Source organism: Podarcis pityusensis (assembly GCF_964106645.2).
Source record: "Podarcis pityusensis genome assembly, chromosome: 9".
NCBI lineage: Eukaryota > Metazoa > Chordata > Lepidosauria > Squamata > Lacertidae > Podarcis > Podarcis pityusensis.
The window spans coordinates 25494619-25516144 of record NC_138034.1 but is presented as its reverse complement, the minus strand read 5'-3'; the positions used below and the strand labels follow the sequence as shown (position 1 = coordinate 25516144).

General features: G+C 40.8%; 1 long non-coding RNA gene across 1 annotated transcript in view; it reads left to right on the top strand.

Moving 5' to 3' along the window:
• Window positions 1-529: 529 nt before the first annotated feature.
• Window positions 530-21526, top strand: part of LOC308485174 — a 63374-nt gene continuing 42377 nt past the window's right edge. The window contains exon 1 of the long non-coding RNA XR_013990448.1: window positions 530-565. This is a non-coding gene — a long non-coding RNA (uncharacterized lncRNA). The remainder of the gene's footprint in view (window positions 566-21526) is intronic.

Here is a 21526-nt window from a genome sequence, read left to right as displayed (position 1 = left end):
CTAAATAGAATGAAGAACTGGAGCACTGTCATAAGATCAGGGATGAAATTAATGGAGAGAAAGGAATTTTGCGTTTTCATTGTTTAACATTATTGGTAATATGACTGTTCTTGTTGCAACTATTCTACTTTAGGGTTAGAATTTGTTCTAGGAAAATGATGGCTACCTACCATGGCAATTTTATTAAAAGCAAACGCTTGGTGTTCTTGATTAAATGAATGGATAGATGACTCTTTCGATAGATATAACAGTGCTATGGGGAAACCAATAAGGGTGTATGTAAGTAACTGTGATTATTATTATTTATTTAGTCAACTTACAGACTGCTTCCTGTTGCTGTTGTTGGCATTCATCTGTCTTGAGAGACAATGGAGTGTGCCTCTGGGAGGAAGTCAAAATGCTGTCTTAGCAGCACTGAAGTGACCTCTGCAGGGTGCAAGCTATATATAACAAATAACCAGCAGATAAAAGCATCAGAAATACTAAGAATAGTACAGAACAAACAGTAGTTCAGTCCAGCTGTGCAACCCAGCAATCAACAACCAGGAAATGCCTAGACAAAAAGGTACGTTTCCAGTATTTTAAACACACTATAGATAGAGCCTCTCAAATTTGGGGTGGGGAAAAACATTCCAGAGATCAGGTGCCACCATAGAGAAGGTTTTGAATTAATTTTTGAAGGCTTGTTTCAGCGCTGAAGTGCAATGTGTGCTGTGGGATAACAGTGTTATAAGAATTCTGTGCTGCTAATAGGGAGAACTGGAACAAGTGCTTCAGGCTGCAATCCCATACACACTTTCGTAGCAGTATTTCCTATTGAACTGAATATGGCCTACATCTCAAGAGACATGGATGAGATTTCACCCTCAGTGAGCTAAGAATAGGTGTAGTGTTTGTTGCTTTGCTACACACAGAGACATGCAAAAGTAGTGAACTTGAGCAGCAATACCAATTGTAGCCATCTTGAGATCCTAACTGGTATTTAACTCCAAGAGCTTTCAAGGACACACAATATAAAGCCATTACTTGCAATAAATGCAAGACATCTCTCTTTTTATTCAAGAGACCCACTGCAGAACAAGAAACTTGTGTTTGAATAGATGTCTTTAGGCTGCAAATGACTATGTCTTTTATTTGTGTTAACAAAATCAAGCTTCAATTTACACCCTTGTTGCCATAAAGCACAGGTTGAAATTAGGGAGATGTTTGAGAGGTGAGAGTACCAGCAATGTTTCTTCAAAAGAAGGTGGAGTTCTTAACTGTGGCGCAGTTAAGAACCACAGTTAAAAGTGGAACTAGGAGTGTTAAGTGGAATAAAGATTGAGAAAAAAATTAAATACTTTGGTGTATGGCTGATTGCTAAGAATCCCAATATATTCCAAGATAATTATGTCATAGTATGGAAAAAGGTTAGAAAGAACTTGAAAATATGGGGAAGGGTGAAATTATCACTATTGGGTAGAATGTCAGCCGTAAAGATGTGGCTTTCATCTATAGAAACAATTTCCCAGAAGAAATTGAACATGCAATAATATACAGAGACCTATTAGATTTTACAGAAAAATATGTAAAACTGAAAAAGTTTGATGATATTAGAAATTGGGTAACGAGCTGGTTGCATTACAACCACCTGAATGAAATGTTCACATGTGATAAAAAATGTTGCTTTGATGAGCAAAGTTCTCAATTTGAAATCAAACTAATAAAAAATAGAGTAATAGTGATATCAAGGATGTATAAGTTATTGTTAGAATGGCAAACCAAAGATGAAATGGTTAAATCTACTGTGGTCCATTGGGCTAGGCATGTGGGACACAACATTAGAATCACTGGAAAAGTTGTGGAAATTCGCGTTGAAATTCACAGTATGTCATACCTTGAGGGAGAATTTTATGAAAATGATATATAGATGGTACCTAACACCAAGTAAATTATCCAAACTGTATAAATCAACTTCAAATCTTTGTTGGAAATGTAAAGAAGTAGAAGACTCATGTTACAAATGAGTAACAAAGTAGCTAAGGACTTTTGGGAGTTGATTTATAATGAGTTGAAAAAGATATTTAAGGCAACTTTTCCAAAAAGACCAGAAGCATTTTTACTAGGGATAACTGAAGCAGAAATCCCCCCCAAACAGATGAATCTATTTCTTTACACAACCATGGCAGCACAAATATTATACACACAAAAATGGTGTGTTGAGGTGGTACCTACCCAAGAAGAATGGCTGCTGAAATAGGATTTGAGTAAGAACAGCAGTGTGGGTGATTTTTTGTATTTATTGTGAGATAAGGTAAAGGTATAGAATAGAGTAACTATAATATGCAACATAAATTGAAAATTTGAGGGAACCATGGAGGGGAGAGAGGAGAAGCTGTAGGAGGAATGATTGCTTTCTAAATTTGAAATGTTGTGAAACTGTTTATTAGTTGAAAAATTATAAATAAAATTATTTTTAAAATAAAAAAGAAGGTGGACTGTTATCCAGAACTGGCCCAAAATTATGTAGGACTGCAACATACATGCTGTGGGCTCTCAAGCCACAAAAATGGTGGTCTGCATTGCAGGGGATTAAACTAGATGACCCTGGTGGTCCCTCCCAACTTTACAATTTATGATTCTGTGATTCTAAGAGTGACCAGTTCTGTGGGCACTTGAGACTCATAGGGAAAACAGGCACTGCCCAGTCCCCAGTCTGAGTCAAGCAGAGAGAATACAGGACCTTGGACAGCTCCAAAGGGCTATGCTAAGGCAGCCTCAAGTTATCTTGTCTCTGTGGGCAGCTAGAGCTAACTGAAACCTTATGTAGGCTGGTCAGGACTGAAGTATGCCAGCCTCCCTGGAAAAGCTGGCTAGGTTCCTTGTTGTTATTGTTATGAGCTCACGCCTCAGTTGAGGATATGAGTAATATAAGAATAGTATCTTCTTATAAATGTGAAGTGAGTCACCAACAGACCAGCAGCGCTGGATCGATAGGAACTTCACAAGAAATGCAATCTTTGGTTGTAAATTATATTTCACTAAAATCGGGAAATGAAATAGATTTGAGTGTTCAATTATATGAAAATATTTATGAAAGCATGGGGCGAGGGGGACGCACAGAACAGTGAGTCCTCCACCACATTTGAAGCCCAGCTCTTTCATAAGGTGGGTTTTCACTATAAATGCACACATACACACAAACATACATATGTACGGCTGCACCCCTGCTCGCTCCACTAGACAACTCCCCTGCCATCCCCAAATTAACCCTCTACAGCCTTCTCTTCCCACCCCATGCAACCACTAAACTCACTTTTCACCTTCCCAACCCCATTTCTGAAGCCACTTCTTTATTCTAGTCTGTAGCCCCACTTTGCACCCATTTTTATCTTTATCCACATGCATCTTCCTTTTGTGCATCCCCTCTGCACACAAATAACCCCCATGGTAACCTCTTGCATCTTCCTACTCCCATACATTGTGTCTCCTCCATGCTGCTTTTTCTCTAATTTCTGCTGTTTTGCAACACCTCTGTTTTCTTATGTGTCCATCCCTGTTTTATTCAAACTTCTGCTGTCATTTAAAACTACACCTTTCCTCTGCTGTTGTGCAACCTGCCTTCTCTCTTGTTCCCCTCCCTCATCCTGACTTCATGCAAATCCAGGATTGCCATAAGGCACTATGACTTGATTGAATTGTATTAATTGTTTTGATTAATGTTGCTGTTTGCTTTATATGCTAATGTGGTTGATAGTATAGTGATTGTAATGTCCGTTGTTTTTTAAATGCTGTTGTGATTACTGTGAGCCACTCTGAGGTCAACATTTGTCATTGGAAAAGAAGAGTACAAATATTAAATCAACTCCAGTCCTCTAACTGGGGCTGCACTCTGACTTCATGCAAATCCAGGATTGTGATGTGCACTACTAATCCTCCAATAGAGGCTGCACAATGACACCCTTACATTTTTATGTATATAAAGTTAAAAGGTAGGTAAAGGGCCCCTGGATGGTTAAGTCCAGTCAAATTCAACCATGGGGTATGGTGCTCATCTCCGCTTTCAGGCTGAGGGAGCTGATGTTTGTCCACAGACAGCTTGGCAGGTCATGCGGCCAGCAGGACTAAACCGCTTCTGGCACAACGGAACACTGTGACGGAAGCCAGAGTGCACGGAAACACCATTTACCTTCCCATCACAGCAGTACCTATTTATCTACTCACACTTGTATACTTTCGAACTGCTAGGTTGGCAGGAGCTGGGAAAAATCAACGGGAACTCACCCCGTCGTGTGGATTCAAGCCACCAACCTTATGATCTGCAAGCCCAATAGGTTTGGTGGTTTAGACCACAGTGCCACCTGGCAAGGTCCAGGCTGGTGTGGTAGCAGTCAGTTATCAAAACGATCTAGATATGTAGGGTCTTTAGGAGAAACTGAGGTATAGCACAGTGAGGTAGTCCAAGAATGAATGAGGTCCAATAGCGTGTTGTGAGGCAAAGGCAAACACAGCATAACTGACTTTCTTCCATGTCTGTATTCATCTACACTTTTGAAGCCTGCTCAGTGCTGTAGCATGCCTGCTTTCTAATGTCTGCATGCTTGGTAATTCTTTGGTTTGTTGCATGGTTAGCAGTACTTGCAGAGTCTGCGCAGAAGAGTACTGCAGCCCTGACTGTAATGCTGGTTGCCATTGCATTCAGGGAGAATACAAAAAGAAACATACAGCCTAAACTCAGCTGCTCTTGAAAGGAGACATTGTATTAAAAATAATCTTGCAGTTCTGCATTGCCACTAGCAAAAGGGAACAGTAAGAAGCAGCTACAACTCCAAAAGCTTTTCAAGTATCACTAGGCATGCATTATGCCTTTCCTTTGCTGCATGACCTTTATGCAGGATCTCCCATCTTGGCGGTGGTGGGGAGGCATTCATAGTGAAGAGGTGCTACCTTCTGGAGTGTGTAATGATAGCTGCTGCATGCCCACCCCCATCAAATATTTTTCCTCCATTACCCATTATCCATATTAGTATGGAAGCAGAAGTTCACATTTCCGTTGATGAAAACCTTCATCGTATCCCCCACAAAAACACACATGCACCTGTTTTAGCTAAGGTATAATTAGACCTTAGGACAAGATTACATATCTTGCATCCTCTTCTCCCCAACGGGAAATTGCATTGCCAGAGAGTATGTGTTTGGCAATCTAATACGTTAGGTGATGTGGAGAGGCCCAATAAATTCTGTGGAGCAGATTAATTTGAATTAATTTTAGCTTGCAGCCAATATTGGATGTTTGAACAGAGGCCAGAATTTTCTGCCATTATTTAGTCTGGATGGTAATTTGTGCCTCGAGAATACTGCTTAGCCTGAGAGAATCAAGTGGGGGTTAGGAATTTTCTCACAATAACTTGCAATATACTGAAGCCAATGTTCCGTACTAACTAAATGCATTTACAGTGAGATGCAGCTATTGTGAGGTTATAGGAACAGCTTAAGTCTCCAGCTAAATGTGTGATTGAGCAGCGAAGATGGACAAATCTGTCAATTTAGATTTCTCTCAGTTTCAAGTCTTAAATTCTTCATGTTTCTGCATCAGTTTGGGAATTATTAATTCTTTAAAGTCCTCTTGAAAATTCACTAGCATTTTAGTGCAAATTTCTCCTAATAGACACATTATTGTATGCTGTTGTTCCTAATACAGGATACACATTTTTGCAAGCAATTCCTCCTAATATAATGCATTTCACTAATAGTTGCATTTATATGCACACCATGCCATAATATATGCATACTGTTAAACACTATTTGTTTGGAGAGTTGCATCACAAAATTCAGAGCAGTGAGGATTTTGAAGAAGAGCTGTGTTTTGGTTCACATATTATTTTGGGGAAAGTGAAAGTTTGAACTTCAGATCCAAAATAAGTTTTTCCACATCCCCATGGAAGTGATCTGAAAATGATGGAAGGGGAAAGGATGGCAAGAACATCTTGGTTATTTTCTGGTGGGGAGGAGAATAGAAGTTCAAGCAAGATCTATCTGTAGTTTTAAGTCTAGGATTGTTCCAAACTGAGGGATTCTGTTCTAAGTTTAAAATATATTCATATTGTCCAGCCACGTTATTATAATCTTGATTGGAGTATTGGTTAAATCCATTTTGGTGAAACTCCTCTCAATAACTCTAACTACAACTGTAATGGGGCCCTTAAGATAAGTGTAATTTCTGCAGGTGAGGGCAAAAGCAGCAAGAGAATCAAGAGGTATAAGAAAATGGTTTTTTCCCTAGTATAACCCAGCTCAGAAAAAGTATTTAATGTTGCCTTCAAATGAATATTCTTCCTCCCTTGTATCCACAGGACTTCTTAGTCAAAGAATGGGCAATATCAGAATGCTGGTACCTGCTCCTCTTTCCCAGCTTCTTGTCCCAGTCATAATCTCCAGCATCCCCTGTGTTGCTGCAGAGGCTTCTTCCACCATGGGTTCCATTGTGTAAACTCAAAAAAGGAGGAGGAGGCTTTCTGCATGGCTTCACCCAGGCTATGGAACCTCCTGCCAGAGGTGGGCCATTTCTCTGTGGGCTTTTTGGCACGCCGTTAAGTCATTATTATTCCGGCAGGTGTTCAACATGCTTTTTCACCTGTTGCAGACCCAATTGGGCACTTTAGGTTTGTGTGTGTGTGTGTGTGTGTGTGAGAGAGAGAGAGAGAGAGAGAGAGAGAGAGATGCCCTGCACAGGACTTTTTTTTTCAGCTGGAACTCCCCAAAACTTAGTTCCAGCACTTCTCAGGTGGCACCATTGCCATTCTAAAAGAAACGAGGGAGGTGTTCATGGTGAGTTCTGGCACCTCTTTTCCTAGAAAAATAGCACTGGCCTTGCATATTGTTATGGCAAATGAAGGATGGGCGATTAATGTTTATAATAGCACAAATAATAAAGATGTAGCCCTGCACCATGAGTGTGACACAGTTCTGATGCCATGATTGTGGAATTCCCTCTCAGTGGAGATTTGCATGTCTTCTTCATTGATATATTTCCATTACCAACTGGAGATTTTATTTGTTCTTCCTGGTCTTTGGCGGCTTATAATAGGACCTGATGGTTGTGTGTTGAGCTGCTTGCGAGCATTTCCACATTATTGTGGTTTTGCAGTTTTATCATTGAGATTTTATTCTGTGTATTAACAAAATCTGCACACCACTCTGTGAAGATCAGTTGAAGGACAGTCTAGAAATGTGTCAGCTAGATATAATACTAAGACGCATTTCAACTTCCACAACTTTGACTGCATCAGGGACCCCAGTTGTCCATATATGCCAGGACTACCTGTGTCCCCAGCAGAGACACACCTCTCTGGCTGAGTGCACAGTCATTGCTGCAGGGATCTAAAATATGCTTCCCACCACCATCAGTGTGGTCACAGAGAAGGCAGTCAGAATGTCAACATCCAGCAGAGATTTCAATTTTTTTCTAAAAGGAGAGTTTTCTTGTTTCTTAAAGGAACAACACTAGTTGTGCTACAGCCCATTTCAGGTTGAATTGCAACATGCCTGTTGACAAAAAATACTTTCAGCATATTGAGATGAGACTGCAGTGTTTCCTAGGCACGCTCCCCTGGGAGTACATTCATTGAATGCAATGGGACTTACTTACAAATAAACATGATTCCACTGCTGGTTGATTTCAGGGTGCAAGTCCAAAAATTTGTTTCAGTACCAGGCACAGTTTGAACAAAAATAAAATTTTGAGCAGGAGCAGACTGTATTTTCTTAAACTCTGGGGAGATGCCTTCTTCCCTAAATGTAAGAAGTGTGACAGCAGGGAAAATAGCAGGGTTCCCCACTAGGTTTGAGCTAATCAACTCTTTTTTAAAAATAACAAAATTACACCAGTTTCAGTTTGCATTCTGAAGGTTTCCTTTTAATTCCTGAATAACAAAGATGGAAAAATTATCATATGCTGGAGGGCAGCAGCTTGCCTTAATATTTGCATTTGGATTTGCATTTAATTAATATAATGTCTTTATTATTAGTATAGCTGTGGAGCATGCTGGTCCACAGCTAGTAAATTGTTGTGCTTTTTTTTATTCAATATTATTCTAGGATACTCGCTTCCATATATGGAAAACCTTTGTGCTGGAAAGAAATATGCAGCCTAGGCACTACTATAAGGCACATTAAATTTGCACAAGGCCTATATTTCACAGACAGCACAGAAGCAAAACAGAATCTGCCACTGAATCTGGCTCCTATAAGAGATGCAATATGCAAAGGCATTTTTCTTGCATCCTGACAAATTAAGGATCAATTAATACATATATTGGATTTACATTTTATATAGGAAAAATGTGAGAACCAAAAACAATTTCACAACTATGTGCTTCTCCAAAAACTGATCATTAAAATTTATTAGTAAATGTATACATAATTTTGTGATTAGATTAGAAGTCTGAATTTCAGACACACACACACACACACACACACACACACATATATATATATGAAATCACCACTTTTAAAAAAAATAATAACCCCTTAATCTCTCAGTTACCATGTTTTAATATTTCCACAAGCCAGATAAAAGGGAGAAAAAACAAATTTCTTTTTTTGTTGTTGATTGCAGCAAAAATACTCAGAAAGGTAAGTCACTTATTTTGCCCACTGCCAAAGTCTTTGTTCCTAGCTACAATAATGAAGCCAGGCCACCATCTTTATAAGAATCGCCTTCCCATCAGCTCTCTTCCATATCTGTTGGCTATGAAGCCTACTCATTGCAGCTGCAAGCATTCATTCTCATGCAGCTGGTTTCTTTTGACTGTCAGATGTGGCCCAGAATTCTTTTCTTACCCAGTGCCATGTCATGCCCTTTGATACATTGCTACTGTTGGCATCTGCATCCTTTGGCATATGTAGAAACCAAAGGTGACAGCTGCATTGTGCTGAGCAACAAATAGGGACACCGTTTCTGAACTGGTAGAAGCAAAAGTCACTTTCTGTCTAAGTGGGTGGATAGAAGGATATAAAGATTATTAGATTATTTCAAACCCAATTTGAGTTTGTAGAGCTTTTGCCACCATTTGAACTTTGAAAAGTGGGTGCTTAATTGTACTGAGAAGTCTGCATTGCATGACATCCACATCAAACACTAATGGTTATACAAGGAGATATTTCTTTCTTGGGGAGTAGAAAGGCTGCAAGTGTGAGTTTGCTGGTACTAGTTAATTGTCACCTAATCAAAGGCACTCAGAAGTTGTGCTGTTGTGTAAATTCAGTACATAAAAGGCAGTGAATATATGTTCAAACGGATGTGTTTTGAAATACGTAAACAGATCGAGGAGAGCTTAACTTCACCTGTCTATTTACACCAGGTTTTTCCATTCATTATTCAGTGAATTGATGAAATCCCTTTAAGACACATGAGCTAGAAGTTCACAGGTATTTTGGAACATTTTTCTTTCCTTCTTTCTTTAAAATATGGAACATTCCATGAATTTGCAGGTCACCTTGGTACATTTTCTGAGCTGAGTACAGTAGAGTAAAATTTGGAGAAATACAAAATCTGAATGATAATTATGTTCCAGTCCATCTATTTGTCTGAGAGGTGCAAATTTGCTTACAGAGGTGGAATCAGTGACACTCTCCTCCATTCCTGCTTCTGAGTCAGAGATTCCCCACACCAGACCTGCAGCCCACCTGAAAGAAGGCCCTTAGATTCCACTGGTGAACCTTATACTGTATTTTGTTGCTGTTCTTTCATGTCCCTAAAGCAATTGCCGTCTCATGGCAGATAACTCAATTACCTGTGACAGACCTACAAGTGTCAGTTTAAAACACTGCACAAATAAATATATTTCCAAGCAGCATTCTTTGTTTGCCTCTCTAGTTTTGCATAATGTCGAGCTCACTGCATTTTGAACATTTTCATTTCCACAGTTATTGCTGAGGGCTTTGAAATCACTGCTATATACATTTTTTGAATTTAAGATGAGGTATGGCCTCATTTTTCCCCTTCCATTGCCAAAAGCATTAGATTTCCAAACAAACATTATTTTCTTTTGTTTTTAAAATGGCATATTTGATTAAACTTATTAGGTTTAAATGGTTCCTCATAATACATCAATACGAGCACAGTACAGTAGCTGATATTAATGAGTATGCCACAATGCTAAGGAACACAATCAATGGCTTAAGTGAATATTTTCTGCCTGAGGGAGAGAAATCAGCATTAAAATATATCAGAGCCTTCCTTTAATGCTTCCAGCTTGATAAACATGACCTCACTCTTTCTTTGTGGTTTTAGTGCTGAACCAGGGCCTGGAATCAGCAAAGCAAGGGAATCTTTTAGGAATCCAAAATGTCATCATAGGGTGGGATCTCACAAGTGAGTTCTACATCAGGGCTGGATAACGTCAGGTGCAAGCTTTGAATGTGGACTTCCAGGTCTTTCTGTCTAACCCTCAAAACTCTTCCTGGACCACACCCATCACTGGTCCTCATTCATACCCCAGGTTCTTTCACTTGGCTGGGATGTATCCCTGGACTTTGTTCACGCCTCTTGCTTGTCTGGTTGAAGGACAGAAAAGGGTGTGTGAAAAAAGCTAACCTACAGTGCAAAGATAAAATCTGCATTCATTGCTCCACCCACTTTCACCTCAGGTCCCACCCTCCATTGGCATGAGTGCCTGGAAGGTTGCCCAGAAAGGGACTAGAGCCTTCAGAAAGGTTCCCCATCTCTCTTCCAGAGTATCTCCAGGCTGTTAATGTAAAGTGGACATTGGAGGTCCTGATTCATGTTCTGTTGCTATCTTGATAATTCTAGATCTGTGGTTCCCAGTGGCGCCAGGTATATGGGACAAAGGGGGCTTCAGCTCTCCCAATATTTTTGGGCAAGGGCAACGGCCACCCTAATATTGAGGGGACTGCCACCCCCTCCTGCTGCTGGGCACCCTCTGCCAGCAGTCCAGGACCCAGGCAGCAGCTAGGACAAGTGAAGCAACGATCACCTGCGCTCGTCCCAGCTGAAGCCCAGCTCCTGGGCTGCCAGGTTGCTGAGCTGCGGCTGGGACGAGCAGGCATGGAGATCACCCTCCACACATCCCGACCCAGGCAACATCATTTGACACATCATGTGATGCATCAGGTGAGCGTACCCCCTCAGTGTGAGGGGCAAATCGCCCCCCAGTGGTTCCCAAAGTTTCTGGGCCCACCACATTCTTGGTTCCATGAGCTCACCCCCAGTGTCCCTCACCCTATAAAAACATTATTCAGAATAGCAATTTGCACAACCCATGATGGAAGATAACGACACAATAAAATTCAAAACAGTACCAATCAATTGCACATTTATTCACAATCCTGTTAAAACAATTTAGTTTAATTTTCAGATAGTCATTTACATCCCCAGTGCCCCCACTGCTGCCTCATTGCCTCTTAGCACCCCCAGGTAATCCTACCCCCACCCTCGGGTGTGGTAGTGCCTCCTTTGGGAACCACGGTTCTACATACGAAAGTCCATCAAATTCACAAATTTTCATGTGAAGTGCACAGAATAATCCCCACATTGCCTGATGCATTTGTATTGCCTGTGCATTGTTTTTCTGATATAGAGCCTGCAAGCTGACAGCATTTTGCTATTGGATAGCAATGTGGTTCAGTCTTCATCAATTGCCCCTATTATTTGAGCAATTGGTTTCACACCGAAAGCTAAACGATAGTTTCAAGGTTAACTTCTGGTTAAATAACAACCCGGGGTCAAATAAGAACTTTGAATCAGTGCTCAGATTTCAGGAGAGATAGTGAATGTTCCATGCCAGCCCTTCCTTTTTTCATAAGCAGGCTCCCTGGCCAGTTCAGGGATGTTGCAAAGAGTATTGGAAGGCTCGTTGAGGCCTGTGGGGTTTGAACAGTTGGGAGAGAGGTAGGTGCACACTTCTCTGCACATGAATGGTCGAAGAAGCAGACAGCACAAAGGAAAGTCAAATCCAGGCACTGTGCATCAAAGCTGTTGATCCAAATTTTTTTGTCAGTTTCGAGCAGTCACACCCTGGGGTTTGGCTGGTTCTTTTCCTTTTCATCTACCATCACCCTCTTCTCCCAGGGTGTGCCCTCTCTGCACCTGTTCTTACATTAAAGCACACTTCGAAGACCTGGAATACATGATCAACACTTTAACTTCCCTTTCTCACTAACCCCCCCAAAAATGTTATGCCAGAATTTCTTTCCCCAGGCAAAGTTCCTTCCATCTGGTATTACTGGGCTTCATTAGTTCTCTGCAAAAATTAAGAAAGAAGTCAGCAGTATGGATCTCCTCTTCATGGAACGGTAGTTATAAACTCCCAGTATGTTTCCGAGCACAAATCAAAGTGTTGGTGCTGACCTTTAAAGCTCTAACAGCCTTGGCCCACTATACCTGAAGAAGCGTCTTCACCCCATAGTTCAGCCTGGACACAGAGATCCAGTTCCAAGGGCCTTCTGGCAGTTCCCTCATTGCAAGAAGTGAGGTTACAGGGAACCAGGCAGAGGGCCTTTTCGGTAGTGGCGCCCGCCCTGTGGAACGCCCACCCATCAGATGTCAAGGAAATAAATAACTATCTGACCTTTAGAAGACATCTGAAGGTAGCCCTGTTTAGGGAAGTTTTTAATGTCTTATATTTATCGCTTTTTTATTATTATTATCATTAATTTTGTTGGGAGCCGCCCAGAGTGGCTGGAGAAACCCAGCCAGATAGGCAGGGTATAAATAAGAAATTATTATTATTAATTATTATTATTATGATTATCTAACATTTGCAGACCATCCTTTGTTTTCAGCAATGGATATTTCCCCTCCCCTTGTTGTTATTAAATCCGACGCCCGGTTTAGACCGGCATACCAAATATTGCACCTTTTCTAGAGATGTTGGAGCTAGCCACAGTGCGGCATGCTTTAGTTTGCATTGAGACTGGACTACTGAAATATGCTGTACATGGGAGCTGCTATCAAAGCTTTATTTATTTGCTTTGGGGAAAGAGTTGATTGGTTCAAAACACAGCAGCTAGGATTCTCACGGGAATACGAGCACAATATGTGTGGTGTTGCACACATAAGAATTTGAATTTCTTTAAATGTAGCTGATGAGTTTATTTCTTTTTATCTAATTAACTGACCAATTACATTTAAATGAACCTTGATTATTTGTGTATAATCGAACTGGCATAAGAACAAGTATTGGGAGAATATTTTTTAAAATGAAAATAATGGGTAAAATATTAAAGCTCAGCATAATGCAGTTCACTGAAATTAAAATAGGCATAAATCTAAAATTATATTCTTTGGAAGGTCTTAACATTACAAGCTGAGAATATTACCATCCCAAAGTGTTTAGGATATATATTCATTATGGAGATTTATGTTACACCATTCTATCGAAACAAGAGCCGAGGCACCTGAGAATATATGTGCATCCTGTTATTAGTCCTTATTTGGTTAGGTACATTTCTTCACCACTGAGAAACTGTTAACTATATCCCAATGCCCTAATTTATCAGAGTTGTCTGCTCTGAAAGATCTCTTTCACGTACCCTCAATGGTGCCTCCCCTTTGAAAGTGTAAAAATTGGAGTCTAGACTTCTTATCAACCTCTTCTTTTATTAAGCACTGATAATAAAATATGGCTAAAAGGTTTCACAATAGCTTTCCCCTTATCATGTCCGTCCAGATCAAACAGGCCTACTTCATAGTGCTGGTGCTAATATTAAGCATTATACATTGTGCTCAGGAAATTCAGTGTGGGAGTCATGCCTACTAAGCTTTGATCCTGAGAGGCCTTTGACCTAGTTAAGATTAGGATTGTGTTTCAGATATTTCGTAGAGCTGACCTTGGTTCACGGCAAGAGACAAGAAATGCAGTTTTCCTTTCTCCCTAGTTTAAAGAGTGTTATATTCATTCTGGCCCAACCCAATACAGCAATGCATGGTGGTATCATGGGAACAAGTGCAATAGCCAAAGTGTAGCGCACAGGTGGAAATTTTGTGGCCCTCTAGATGTTGCAGGACTACACCTCCCACCATCACTGCCCACTGGTTCTGCTGGCTGGGGCTGGTGGAAGTTGTAATTCAGCAACAACTGTAGGGTCACCAGCTTAGCCAGTTTACCCAGTTTACCATACAGTGATTTATTTATTTATTTATTTATTTATTTATTTATTTATTGCATTTATTGTGTACAGTGTTATATTTATTTATTGCATTTATTTATCTGGCCTTTCCTCTAAGAATCTCAAGGCAACATATGCTGCTCTCCATACTCCCATTATATCCTCACAACAACCTGTGATGTAGCTTTGGCTGAGTCACAGTGAACATAAATCTCCAGCACTCTGGCCAGATCCACTCCATACATTTAATGAAGCTTCAAGCATTGTTGACTTTGATTTTTTTCATCATTCCTTCCTGTTGAATGTCATGGCCCAAGAAGAAAGGAAAATACACTGGCAGTGCAGGAAAGGTTTGGCTTCTTGGATCATGGTTGCCACTTCCTTGAGGAAAGACTTCTGGCAAGAGATGGATTGCACCTCACAGTGGTTGGCAAGAGTATGTTTGCTAAGAGTCTTGTGAACCTGTTCAGGAGAGTTTTATACTAAATCATGAGGGTGAGAGAGACAGTATTACAGAAGACAGGGAAACACCTGGTCCTGGGGGTAATAGCTTCATTGCTGCACAGGAGGCAGCAATGTTAAAAGGCAGGAAGCTGCAAGAAGGAAGCAGCTGGAAGGAATGACTCATGGTTTCAGTTATCTCTATACCAATGCACAGAGTATGGGAAACAAACAAGACAAATTTGAACTCTTAATACAGGATGGCAAATATGATCTAACAGGCATTACTGAAACCTGGTAGGATGAGATTTATGACACGAATATAGAAATTGAGGGGTGTAACCTATTCAAAAGGAATAGACCAAACAGGAAAGGAGTAGTAGCAGCATTATAGGTAAAGGATATGTACATTTGTGAAGAGATTCATGGCGTGGAACATGGAAGGCAGATTGAGAGTATATGCGTAAAAATTGTAGGAGAGGGAAACAACAGTGACCTTACTATGGGTGTCTGCTAGAGACCTTCAAGCCAGACTGAAGACTTGGATAATGCCTTCCTACAGCAGATTACCAAACATTCAAAAAGGACAAATATTGTAGCCATGGGAGACTTCAACTACCCTAATATCTGCTGTAACTCAAACTGCCAAGAATGCAAAGTCCAACAGATTCCTCAATTGCCTTGCTGACAAATTTCAGAAGAAGCAACAAGGGGATCACCTATATTGGACTTGGTCCTCATCAACCAGGTGAGATCTCATGGTCAGAAATCCCCAAACAGAAGGTAGTTCAAAATGGATGGGAGGTACTTAAAGGTGAAACGCAGAATACACAAAGGCACACAATTCCAAAAAGCACGAAAAGTAGGAGGCTTGTAAGAGAGAGGGAGAAGACTTTTGTAACAAATGCATTTTGGTTAATATACAGAATGATCATATACATGACTTGGGAAAAAAGGCATTATTTTCTTCCACGCTGGATATTTAACAAAGCAAATATTTTTGTTTGATTTACTACTGGAAAACATTTCAGTGCTCCCCCCCTAAAATGATAAAGAGCAATTACAGAGAAATTAGATATGGAAAGGGGAAAAGATGAATGTAAACCCCAGTGAAAACATGATTATTATCTAAAACAGATGATGTTCATCAAAACCCAGATTAAAAAACAACCATCTATGTATCTTCCATTCCTGCATATAACACATCCATCACAGTCTACTGCACAAACTTTGCATGCAATAATAATTTAAAAAATGGTACAGTACCTCATCTATATCTGCATAATTCCCCTATTATTGCCCATTTCTGCAGTAACGAACAAGTTGGCTGCAGTCATCTGTGGCCTTGTATTGATAGCATAATTATATCACAGCAATAGATCTTCAAATGGCACAGAAGGATGTGGCAGAAGAGAGGTTTCTCGCTTTATATTATCAACCCAATCCAGCTGGGGAGCACAGACTGTACGGAAGGAAGATTCTGCATGATTATCTCCAGGTGGTTGAGAAACTGTGTGCCCCAACAGATCCTGTATGTGGTTCCCCTCTCCAATTGTTGGAGCTTTGCAAGCTAATACTGTGGCCTGCTGTTCATCATGAGATTATTGCCTTCTGGGAATAGGAGAGAATAATAGATATGAGTAGACTCACCTTGATCCTGGGCTTCCAATATATCAATCAAACCCTAAGTGGGAATCCCATTCAAAGGTGCCATGGGCTGTATCTAATCTAAGTCCTACTCAGAATACACCCATTAAAAATAACAGACATGACTTGGGTCCATTAATTTCAGTGGGTCTATTCTGAGTATAACTTTGCTGGATACAACCCCAATTTCTAACACACATAAGCCCAATTCACACATTGCATTGGCACATGGTTAGAGAGCTGAACTCACATTTTTCTTTCAGTAACAGCATGTTGTGCCCGAAGAAAACCTGACAGGTCTCCTGCACATGAGCTGGAGCGCCGCATGAATAGGACCCGTGGTTCTTTGGGTGTTGTGACCCCACAGAGCTATTGCTCATGAGCAGGAATCCACACAATGGGCTTTCTTCTTGCACAGCTGTACAGGACATGTAGTTACTGATAGGCAAAAAAATGCAATGTTGCTAGTGCTATTATTTTAAAGCTAACGGTAAACAGAACCAACTAATCCTGATTTTGCCCTTCTGCTCTTCCCTATTGAATTCGACAATGATAACACTGAGACTGTGGAAAGGGAAGCTAATAGCCAGAGCTGTCTCTTGGATTTGTTGTGAGAAGGCAGGTGGGTAGCAGCTGGCTGAGAGCAGACTGATGTTGTTAGGGCAGTGCCCCATTCACCTTAACAGACCTTTTAATTCAATCTTTTAATTATTTCAGATTCAGAAAGGCAGGTGCAGTCAGTCCCAGTGCTCAAATTAAAAAGATATGAGAGAACCCTTGCATTCTTACCTTTATATAGGGTCCACTGAGCTGATGTTTATAGACGTTTATGGGAGAGCAAGATCCGGCTAAAATTAAGGCAGATTAGGGAATGGAGCTTATCAATTTCTTACATAGCTCATCACTGCTCAATCTTTCTCCTTCTCCTTGCTCTTTGAATCAGATATTTAGAGAAGAGTCACTTAACATTTGCCTGAGAGAAGTTTGGAAAAGCTTGCTATCCTTCCAAACCTCTTTTTATTTTTAAAATAATGGGTGCAAGCTGTGTTTGGACAGCAGCCAGTCTTTTTATATTTGCAACCAATGTTTTTATATTTAGAGATGTGAGTGAACAATGGCTTGCATGAATTGGGTTTAAAAGGAAAGCATATGTGCCTCTGAGTTAGTTTGCATGGAAGTGTGGTGTGAGTCATGGAAATTAAGTTGCCCACCTTCACTTGGCCTGGATACTCTGGCTTGCTTTTGATTGGTTCTAAGTGCAGAAGTTGGAGCATATCATTGGCCGAAGGCTTGCAGCCATAATACTTTTAGAGTAACCCATTTCTCCAAAGGGGTACTGAAGCAGGGATTAATGTTATAAGAGTCAGTTCTGCAATGGAATGATGGACTAGAATATACATATTGATGAGGACAGCTGGGCAGCAATATAGGATAAATTTCTGTTCAAATCTACACCAGTGTCTACAAAGGAACTCTCCTTGAAAAGATTGCAAAAATGGCACCTCCCATCTCTTTATCTTGCTCGCTCTGTTGGCGAAGATGTGGTGAGGATGTTGACAGCAGAAGTGGTAGCATTGTGTTAAGGTGTTGGGCTTTGGGGAGACAGAGTTTCTAGAGATACACAATATCACTGGTCAACAAGCCATTCAGCCCCTGCAGTATCTTTATTAAATATATTTCAGGTTCATAATGTAGATATTTCATTTAAGTCTCTTGTTGGTTATTTATTGTTAGTAGTTAGGCTTGTTATAGCTGGGTTTTGGGAATGACTTGATAGGGGCATTCTTATTGAATTGTTTTAATTCAATAAGAGTTTGGCATTTGGCCCTAATAGAGAAATCGTCCAAAATATGACTAGCTAACGGACAGAGATACAAAGACTCATTTACAACTGACTGGTACACTTTATTGATTACATGAAGAATAAAATAATCTTCAGCTTTAGCAAATATCCAGAGATTTTGGTTGCTCTATTTTAAACCATATCATGTGCTGACTATGTGCTCTTATGCTATATTTTCACTGCATACCTTGGGATTTTGGGGTGGGGAAGGGGGAAAATAACAAATTAGAACAGAACAGAAGGTTGGAAAGAGAGATGAATGGATGGATGGATGGATGGATGGATGGATAAGTGGTAGTGGTAGTAGTAGTAGTAGTAGTAGTAGTAGTGAGTGTGTCTAATGGCAACATATCTTTTGTTTTCCTGCATGGGAAATGCCAGTGTCCACCTTAATCATTCAGCATGAATGTGGGGCTCCTCTCTCCATGCCATACCTAAGATTCAACAAAAGGATAGAATTAAATGTCATATTTTCATTGCAGTTTAAGTATGTGTCAAAGGAAATAATTCATAAATCCTTCAGGAAAGCAACTGATGTTATTAAACAATAACAACATAAACCTCTTCAGGGATCATAGGTAGAGCAATAAAGTTAAAGCAAGCTATTTCCCCTTTCATTTTCTGGTTCATTAACATGAATGTAGCCAGGAAGTTAATAGCTAATGAACAACGGAAAAGAGAAAAACTGAATCGGGTGTCAGTATGCCAGCATAAATTACAAAGAAGCACACTGGCAATGTCAATAGATATTGTGTAAGAATCCTCGGGGGTTGCCAGATAGGTGAGAAAGCTGAGAGAGAGGTTTTCTGAACCTAGGCGGAGAAATGGAAATGTACTAAGGAGAGATCAGAGGAGCAGGTGGATGAATTTGTTGATCAGCCTGTTCCTATTGAAATGCTGGAAGAGGAGGCAATAAGGCCGTGGTCAGCAAACTTTTTCAGCAGGGGCCCAATCCATTGTCCCTCAGATCCTTGTGGGGGGCCAGACTATAAGCCATCCCCCCCATGACTCCCCTCCCTTCTCCACAACACCAGATGAACCCCAGTGGCTGCTTAGCTGTGTCTTGCCAGTGGCAGGGGCTGGCGGCAGAGGAGAGATGATGAGCAGTGCGCCAAAGGGCTCCGGAGAGGGGCTGCTTAAAATGGCGGCTGCTCAAGCGCTGCTGCTGCTGACACCAACAAAGCCCAGCCCCCTTCCTCTTCTAGGAAGGGCAGGGAGAAGCCAGGAGGAGGGAGGGAGGAGGCGCCACCCCCATGTGAGGGAGAGGGAAAGAATGTGTGCTGGCGATCCACGCAGCGATTCCCAGACTGTCCACAGGCCAGATCCAGGAGGCAAGTGGGCCCCTTAGTTTGCCAACCCATGCAATAAAGAATTCGATCTTCTTTTGGCTCAGCTACTGACTGATAAACAGCTTAGAACAGGGCAGACGGGTACTGGAGCCAGATCATCATGTTCTGCTGTTTCATGCTCGAGCAGACACTAGGTCAGCAGGTATTCAGAGGAAACAGATCTAGGCTTGAGCCTTTGAGCAACATCAAAGGGCAGTGACCATTATGAGAGTAAAAGCTATTGGTGGGGAAGGGACAGTTGGCATGCTGTCTTTGAGCTTTCTCTTGAGTTTCTGCATTGGGGCACAGAAGAAGAAGGGAGATGAAGAATGATTTGGGTACCATGTCACTTTCACAATATATCTCACATAGCTCCTTGGGGGGGGGGGGGAAATAGCTGGCATTAGAAACCGAAGTTGAGTAGTCCTGCCCTTTACAATTAATTTACAATTAGTTACTCACCCTACACATACACTGCATTAAACATTTTGGCTATGGCCCAGATAACAAACAAGCGGCAAAACTATGTACAGGTAAGCTCAGTCACACCTGTACAACTTCTGGCCCATCAGGTAGAATTAAGCCCATCTGCTCTGTACGGCAACTGGTCAGAACATTAACAACCTGTGGCAGCTCTAGAAGGAGAGATTTTTCCTTATTTCCATCCCCTCACACACCTGGCAAGTATTCTACACCACACAAAAAAACTATGATAGACTACTACCAGTCAAGATGAACATATTGAGATTCCCCTGGCTGTACAGATTGCTTGAAAAGTTTCTGAGCCTGACTCAGCTCCAGCTCAGCTTGACTCTGGGGGGAAATAGAGAGGAGCTTCTGTTTTCTTCCCTCAAAACCCAGTGGTCACAAAATCTTGTGAACTATTGTAAAAAATAATAATGGGCTGGGCAGGGGGAGAATGATAGCTTAACAACTGTGAAATTTAGCATGAGAAAACCATTTTTAAATTAAGAAAATCAAATGTGCAAGTTAAAAAAAAGGATATGTTTATTTAAGAAAAAAGAAGAGGGAAGGAGAACAGAAGAATCACACACAGATGAACAGTGAAATAAAAAAGGCAAAAAGCTTGTTACATGTTACCTGCTTGAGTCTTGGGTTTCAGATCATGTACGGAGTTCCTTACAGAAAAGAGGTTCTGAGAGAGCACATATTTGGTCCTCTGGCCAGATGGCTCCAACAGACAAAGACTGAGAGTGAAGCATTGCATTTTTATGGGAATCTGAGGCCAACAGAAACTGGCTCCTCAGCTCAGTCAAATGATTGCTTGGCCCATTCATGAGATACACAGCACCTCTGATGTCAGTGGTCTTTGTGGCCAATTAGAAATTAAAGGACTGCAGCTAGAGTTAAGGTAAATAGCAAAACCAAGGTTATAAACACAATTGCTTGTGTGTTAAAAAAAGGTATCTGTTGGGCTAATAACCTAAAATGTGGTGCGCATGATCTGTGTGATGTGGTCTATGGAAGTGCCAAGTTTCAAACAAATCCAATAAAAAATTCCACAAATACAGCAAGTTAAAAAGTGCTGGAAATCAACACTTTAATCTCTTTTTCCAGTTAATTAAAAAAAATCTCATTCTATATATTTATTTCCAGTTTGGGTGAAAGCAGATTTAAAAATGCAACATCCCATCCCACAGCAAACACTTCACACACTGACCAGCACTGAAGTCCCCTGCCTCACAAACACACGCTTCTTTAGAAAATATTTGAAGTATATTTTTTCCTGTAAAACCCCTTGGTCAAACCCATCATACTATAGAAATATTGTTATAGGTATTTTTTTTTTGAGGGGGGGGGGTAAACCCTAGAAGTTGGTAAGTGGTATAATTTTGATTGTTTGAAGTATTGAAGGGAAGATTGCAGCCCAGTGGAAAAATACAGGCAAAGCTTCTTTTCCAAGCCATGGCCTCACCTAGGATAGAAGCATTAACATGACAAAAGGTGTTGATGGTTGGTCTAAGAGGAATCTTGAGCCTGCGCAGACAGAAGTTGCCAAGAATGTCTTTAGCAAGGTGTGCTGGGAAGAAGAGGAGGAGAACCAAGAGAGAGCTGCATCTTGGGCAGGCTGGCTGAAGGCTGGCTGGGAGAGATGCCTTTGCCTCCAGTGCTGCACTGCTGTGGGGAACAAGCAATT